At 49.6% G+C, this 7,972-nt stretch overlaps 1 pseudogene; it reads left to right on the forward strand.

The window, feature by feature from the left end:
- The first annotated feature begins 548 nt into the window (after positions 1-548).
- Positions 549-7,527, forward strand: LOC132076548 (protein ecdysoneless homolog; annotated as a pseudogene).
- Positions 7,528-7,972: the final 445 nt, after the last annotated feature.

A 7,972-nucleotide genomic window follows, 5' to 3' on the forward strand; every position in this document is an offset into this window, starting at 1 on the left:
TTGACCCTATACCAATAGCTGGATCAAAATCAGTTGAACTTAAACCTAAGATGCTGCGAATTGAGGTACAGCTCCCTAAAAGCAGAGAGGACGCTGTTATCCCTGTAGATTAATTACACTGAATAAAATTAAATACAACAAGAGTAAACGAGCCGAGTAAGTCAGAACTGACCCAACTCTTGGGTCAGGGGATAAGAGCCGGTTACAGGGTCTTATTTAATTGCGTTCTGTCCCACCAGTGTCGGGCCAGGACCGGTGCTCAGGAATGCCGGGAATATTCTCCCATAGGGGACAGGGGGTGACCGGGCCGTCCCGGGGCCCTGCTCGGTACTGGGGGCAGCGCGGGCGGCAGGCCCGGGAGCGGGGCCGGGGGGATCGCGACCGGGACCGCGCTGGGGCTCGGGGCCGCGCCAGCACCGGGGCAGCGGCGGCCACTCCCGGCTGCACCGGTTTCCGCGCGTATCGCGATATCACCCTCAGCGCCGCCACCCCGCCGCCGCCATCGCGCCGCTCCTCCCCGGGGGCGGAGCGCTTTGGGCCCCGGCGCGATGGAGGCGCTGCGGCGGCCGGCGCTGCCCGAGGACGCGGTGCGCTCTCGCCTGTTCGCGGCGGCGGGCCCGGGCGGCGAGGCGCTGCTGCGGCGCTGCGCTGAGCTGGCCCTGGTGCGCTTGGCCCCGCTCCTGGCCGCCTGCGTGTGGCAGCGGCAGCCGTTCCGCCTGCGCTACGTGCCGGGCCGCGGTGAGCCGGGAGCGGGCCGGGAGGCGCGGCGGGAGGAGCGCCCGGAGCCGGGGGGACTGGGAGGGGGACCTGGCGGCCGGGAAGCGGGAGAGTGTGAGGGGGATCTGGCGGCGGGGAAGCGGGGGTGTATGAGGGGGATCCGGGAGCGTGTGAGGGGAAAGCGGGGTTGTGTGAGGGGGATCTGGAGGTCGTAATCGAGGAGCATCTGAAGGGGAACCCGGGAGCGTGTGAGGGGGACCCGGCGGCCGGGAACCGAGGGCATGTGAGGGAGAATCGGGAGAGTGTGAGGGACACCTGGCGGCCGGAATCGGAATCTTTTGAGGGTAATCCGGCGTCCGGGAACCGGCAGTGTGTGAGGGGGAGCTGGGCGGTGTGAGGAAGACCCGGTGGCCGGGAACCCGGAGCCTGTGAGGGGGACCCGGCGGGCTCGAACCGGGAACGAGGGAGGGAGAACCGAGGCCATGTGATGGGCACACGGCGCCGAGAATCGGGATCTTTGGAGGAGAGACCGACGGCCGGGAACCGAGGAGTGTGAGGGGACCCGGCGGGCTGGAACCGGGAGCGTGTGAGGGGAGTCCCGGCGGCTTCCCCGACTCTCGGTGTCACAGCACGGGTTAACCCAGTGAGGCATCTGGTGCCGCCTCCCTGCTGCAGCCGGGCCGTCCCCGAGCACAGGACACAAGATTCTGTCAGCAGGGTCTGGGATATCCGCAGTGAGGGAGACTCCGCAGCCCGTGTGGACAATCTGTTCCCGGGCACGGCGTTGCTGAGGCGCCTCTCCTCTCTGTGCCCCGTGCAGGCGAGATCCCGGCGCACTTGGGCGGCACCGCGGTGTTCGGGGATAACGTGGAGGATGAGTGGTTCATTGTGTAGCTGCTGCGGGAGATGAGCAGGGAGTTGCCGGGGCTGGCAGCCAGGTAAGGCGGGTGCTGCTGAGCTGCTTTAGTGGGAGGGCTGCCAGGGGGCAGTGCCTGTGCTCTGAAGGTCCTGTCTTACCACTGCCCATCCTTGGAGCTGTTTCCCCATCCCAGACACGGTGGAAGTGTCCAAGGGCAGGTTGGATGGGGCTTGGAGCAGCCTGGGCTAGTGGAAGGTGTGCCTGGCTGTGACAAGGGTGTTGGAACCAGGTGTTGATCCATAAGGTCCCATCTAACCTAAGCCTTTCTATGGGTTTATGAATATTAAAAAAAAACCCCAGCAGACATGGATTCAGAAGTGTCCCTGAGGATAGGGAATGCTCAGGGCTGGAGAGTTGCTGTCTCTGTAAGGACACAAGCTTTGTCTAGTACAGGTGAAATAATGAGCAGACACCTTCACCCGAATATGGATGGCTGCTAATGGCAATGAATTAAAATGGAAATAATTTATTTGGTCATTAGCAAAAAATTGTTCAATTATTTTCCCCTACTCCAAGATTCTTAAAAGGGCTTGAACACAACACTAAAATGGATTGCAAGTGTGTACTTGGAGCGGCAGCCTCATACTTTGTTATTGTTTGAGGGAAAAGAGTGAGGGAGTTGAGAACGTTGCATTCAGGGCTTTTCTTAGGATCAGGAAACAGCAGAGGTCGCCTGTAGCACCTGAAATGCTGCTTTTTAATATCTGGGATGTTCTGAGGCACTTAGGATATCTTGATTCTCCTGAAGCACTTCTCTAGTTGAAGAGAAGCGTGGTGTTATTGTTGTTAAGGAAACAAGATATATTTGATGAAACGTGTTGCAATTCAAATGGGGATTTTCCAGAATATCAAAGATTTTTCCTAATGTATTTAGCATGAGTAAAGTTTATATTTGCTTGGGGATTTCAATTTGGAACAAACGTTGTATAGCCTGAAAAGCAATTTATCAGAAAAATCTTTCTAAGATATATTTTGAATGCAGTCTCAGGCACTGCCTGTAATATGGGTGCCTTCAAAGGCACTCTGGTGACCTGGAGGGAGTTTGCTGGCTGTCCCCAGCCCAGTCCCGCTGCAGGGAGTGTTTGTTTCTGCTCTGGCTGTTGCAGGTGACTTTCACTCGGTGTTTGTATGCACAGCTGGTGCAGCAGCAGTTTGTTCCAGACAGACGCAGTGGATACACCCTGCCCGCCCCAGCTCATCCTCAGTACAGAGCCTGCGAGCTGGGCATGAAGCTGGGAATGATTCCTGGGGCATTTTGGCCTTGGCTCATGCATGTGCAGGGAATGGGTCCTTGTCTGGAGGTTGCCTGCTTGTCCAGAGAAATGTGAGCAAAGTCTGTCACACCTTGAGAACCTCTTGTTGTTGCATCTTTTGTCTGCAGGCTCATGGCTTTGAAATGTTGTGCTCCAAGAGCAGCAAAGTGGCTCCTGATGCCAAGAGAAACGTGTTAAGGGGTCCTCTGTGGGAGAGATTCCTCAGGAGCTTGAAGGAGAAGGATTATTTCAAGGTCTGTGATTATTTCAGTGTCTGTGGCTTTTAAACATTCCAGGGAAAATACATTTTAACCCTTGAACTTGTGTGAGGAGTTGCAGTGGGGCCAGAGCTTGAATCCTTATCTGGTGTGAAATGAAGTAATGTGTTTAAATGTGCAGTTTGTTCCCCTTTGAAAGGAATTTATTTTGGAAATTAAAAAGGAAAAAGCAAGATGTGGGGATTGATTCATTTATCTAAAGCAAGGGGAGAAATACACTTGAGTGAAGAAAACCCCCATATGTGATTGTGTGAGGTGTGACTGATTTCACTGATTTCCATTTCATTTCCATCCCTCTTTCAATATTCTTCAAGATCCATACATAACCCCATAGACCTATCTGGGCCCATGCAAGTGTAATTTCTATGTGTGTGTGGTTTTTGGGACTTCTGGGGGTTTTGGTGAGGTTTTCTGGGGTTTTTTTGTGTTTTTATTTTAAGATGCCTTTGACTACTTTTTTGATGTTAATAAATGGGACATAAATTGACTACTTGTTTGAAGGTTATAAAGTTGGACAACTTTATTGAGATTCTTAGGTTAATATCCTTTAATATGCTTCAAATACAGGAGTGCCCCTTTGCTGTATTGAGTTCAAAGTGTTCATGGCCAAGAGGTTTTAGTTGTTCTGGTTCTCTCAGCATTTCTGTGTGACCAACAGTCACCCTTAGGAAGCCTGGAATTGTTTGGGTTCATGCCTGTGACTTGCATTCAGTAGGGAGAAATGGAAGGATCAGCCAAGTACCTGGAGCTGTTGCACATGGCAGAAGATCACTTCCAGCAATCTGTTGCAGTGCCAGAAAGGTGAGAGCTGCTTGAAATTCATGAGTGTCATATACCCTACAAATCCTGTAAGTGACCTTTGAAATCCTTGTCACAAACACCTGAACCCTTTTCTCCACTGCACATTGAACATGGGAGCTGTGGCCAGGACAGACAAGTACTAATTCCTCTGGAATGCTCCACTGGGAGAAGTTCTGGCTTGAGTAACTTTTTTATCTTGGTTTTGTGAAATGCTGAGCTCTTCCAAGTGGATTCCAAGTGGTGACTGCAATGCAATTTTTGCTTGGTTGACTGTAGAAAGTGTCCCAGTGCTTGAAAAGCATTGCCAGTGAATAATGAATACAGGGTAATCTGTCTCCTTTGCTCAAGGAGCTGGCTGTGGATTTCTCTGGAAGATCAAATCCAAAAAGTAAATCACTACAGAAATATCTGAGGCTTTGCCAGCCCATAGTATCTTGACTGTTATTGTTTTGAGTTTCCAGTCTGTGCTGGTTGGAATCAGGTAATCTTAATATTTACCAGGCAAATTAAATGTAAAGGAAAAGAGCCTTGGCCAATGCTCTGTGTAGTGCTCTGGTACTTCCCCCAGATTCATTTCCCTTTTTCCCTTTTTGATGTGTTTGCACGGAAGGAAAAATGAAGAATTCAAGTGAAAACCTGAATGCAGAGCATGTGATCCCATTGAATCCATTTCAGTAAATTGATTTTGGTTTTTGTTCCAGCTGTGATGAAGTGAGCCCAGGTGATGAAATCCTGGCACTACTACAGACAACCCCCATTGATCTGAAGGAATTGGAGAGAGAAGCAGCTTGTCTTCCTGCAGAGGATGGTGAGCTGGATGGGGGAATTATTCCTATTACAGATGGTTATTTGTGGGGGGAGAGGGGCAATGCTGACAGCTGTGAAGGGAGAGCAAATCCAGCCTTCCTCAAGACTAAACACTGGGTTGGCTCTCCCAGTTTAGAGTGAGCCTTTCTTCCTCCATTGAGTGGCCAAAGGCTTCCCAGTGACTGAATGGTCTCTCTGAGTTTGAGCTCTGCAAAGCAGAGTTTGTAAGTAGTGACAAGAAATCTGCACTCAGTTCTTCTCAGCCTCTCTGTGCCTTTGCTGTGTGTGAGCCAGGACCAGCACAAGAGCTGAACTGCAGAACTGAGCTGCAGGATGGTTGCAGTCCTGTCAGTCAGCTGGTTTGGGCCTGTGGGCCAGCAGGCTTGTGCAGAGTAACAGATCTGTGCTGTGTCCTTTCAGATGACAGCTGGCTGGATATGACACCAGGTGCTCTGGATCAGATGCTGAAGGAGACAAGAAATGAGTCCCTTCCTTCCCCAAATGAGGAGGAGCAAAACTATGGCTTGGAAACAGTTGCTGAGAGCATGAAGGCTTTTGTGTGCAAAGTGTCCACGCAGGAAGGAGCAGAAATGCCATGGTAGTAGCACCTGGAGTTTGGCTCTGGTGTGGAATGTTGCACTGTGCTGCAGCCCTGTGCTTGGTTCTGTGATGCAGAGAATCAGAGTTTGAAGGTGCTGTGCTGAGCAGGGCCTGAAGCAAAGGCAGAGCAGTGAACCTGTACTTGCTTTAAATCAGCTTGGTGCCACTCTGGCACTGGTGCAGGTTCAAGTGCTGCAAGCTGAGCTGCTCTCTGTCCCTCAGTTGGATTTTGTGGTCTTCAAATTTCTGCTCTTTTATGCCAAGAATTCTTCCACTCACTGTTTGATGTCTCATCCATACAGGCTTCAGACTTCTGAGGACTTTTAAATTCAAATGTCCCAACTTCAGTCCTGGCTTGATAGAAAATAATATGGCTTGAGCCTGTGTCAGGCTTAGGCAAGCATAGAAGCTTCATTTCTTTAAAAATATTTTTATATTTCAGGTCATCTGATGAATCCCAAGTTACCTTTGATGTGGATTCTTTTACAAAAGCTCTGGACAGAATTTTAGGTGAGATTGCTTCTTTCTTTGAAACAAATGCCAGCACTGATTTCTTTGCTGTTGTACTGACACCAAATCATGTGCAGGGGCAGACTCGGAGGAGCTGGATTCTGATGATGTGGATGAAGAGGAGGAGTGTGGTTTCTCAGCTGAGGATGATGAAGAGCTGGATGCTGGGAATGGAAGGCAGGAGCAGAAGGTGTCTCCTGAGGAGCTCGTGGGCAGTCTCAAGGCGTACATGGAGGAGATGGACCGTGAGCTGGCACAGAGCAACGTTGGGAAAAGTTTCAGCAGCCACAAGAGAGGGGTGAGTGTGCCTTGAGCTCTGATTTGCAGCAGTAATTTCCAAGCAGGAAATGTGCTGCAAGTGGCCATTCTGAGTAATGGGATTGGAACCTTCCCACGTGCAAGCAAAGTGTGCTGGACCTGCACCATCATACCTTTTTTATAAACTGAAACTTAGCTAAGCTTGGAATTTGCCCATCTTTTCCAAGGCTTAGTTTTAGTTTGTTCATCTTTTCCCGGGTTTTAGTAGTAGGGCAAGCAGCTGCAGCTTCATTTGTGAGTTCCTGTAGTGTGAGGTTTCTCGGCTGTTTATGCTTGTAAGGTTTTCTGTGAGCTGATCCCCCCCGAAAGGGTTGGTGGGGGGTGCCCATGCAGCGAACGCCACTTGTCAGGTTTTCTGTGTTGTTCAGGCTGTTTAGGTGTTCTGGAATTCTCAGGGATGCCCTTTGCTCGGTTTCAGCTGGCATGAGCATTTGGTGTCTGAATTCCTGTCTGTCAGGACTCAGGAGTGTACTGGACTTTGTTGGCTGCACAATTGTTGTTTCTTTTCTCCTGTGGTTTGCCTTTTTTTTTTTTCCCCTTAAATCTGCTCATGCAATTTGATAAAGCTTTCTCTTTGTACTCCCTGCAGGCAAGTTCTGTTGGAGCAGCCCCATGTGAGAGTGCTGGCCCTGACTGTGGAGCTGAGGCTGCTGAGCTGGCAGCCCTGGATGTGGACATGAACCTGGTGGCAAAGCTGCTCGAGTCCTACAGTGCCCAGGCTGGCCTGGCAGGACCCACCTCGAGCATTTTACAGAGCCTGGGGGTGAATTTACCTGAGAGCACAGAGCTCACTGGCAGCTGAGCAAGGCAGGGAGAGCCTTGGCACCAGACATGGCTGCTGGGGAGATGGAGCACAGACACACGAGCAGGATGGGGGAGAAGAGGCCAAAGGTTTGAATTTGGAGCATTCTGTTCATTATGTGTCACTCCAGCAGAGTGAATTTACCTGCAAAAGCTTCTGTTTGCACACTGTCTTGGGTGGAAATGAGATTTTCCCAGTGCTGACACAATTTCAGAAAACTGAAAAATTATGTCAAATGAATGACCGAAATCTCTGCCCATTTTCTTTTATTACAACACCTCTCTCCCATTTTTCCTTTCAGTGATCCAATTTGCCACATTTCTAAAATGTCCTTTTACCCATTGCTGAGTGGGTTTAATATGTGGGGAGCAGTTCTTGTTCTGAAAATGCTGCTGCCTTCAGGGGCAGGTGGGGAAATACCACACTGCAGGAAGAGTAATTGGATCAAATGTGTAAATATTGGCCAGAAGTATTTTTAAATTTTATTTCAATAAAATCAAAAATAAAACGTGATTACTGAAATTTTTTGAAGATATGCATAACTTCCTCAGTTCTTGGAGTAAAAGTATTTTTGTAATTGTTCATTTTCTGAATGAATTCCATTACTGCTGAATGTTGATATACAGGTACTGCTGGCATGATGTGAGCCCAGACTGAGCAGTTTGGGGTTTTTTCAGTGAAAAGTGGCTGGAAGGCATGCAGCATGATGCTTTCATGTGGGATGAAAAATCTATTTTAAATATGAGAATTTAGGTTTCAACGGGTTAAATTTGCAATAAAATAGATACAAATTCTTGATACACAGACACCAACAGTGCAGTCCTGCTGTGTCCAAATCAGCTTCTTAATTTCTCTTTATTTCATTTTCATTCAGCAATTAATGAGCTGTCCTGCACTGATGTTGTGTAATTCACTTTGTCAGCAGTTCAGGGAGAGCACTGGCAGGTTGGACAGGGATTAGAGATGG

Source organism: Ammospiza nelsoni, chromosome 8 (genome assembly GCF_027579445.1).
Source record: "Ammospiza nelsoni isolate bAmmNel1 chromosome 8, bAmmNel1.pri, whole genome shotgun sequence".
In the NCBI taxonomy this organism is placed as follows: domain Eukaryota; kingdom Metazoa; phylum Chordata; class Aves; order Passeriformes; family Passerellidae; genus Ammospiza; species Ammospiza nelsoni.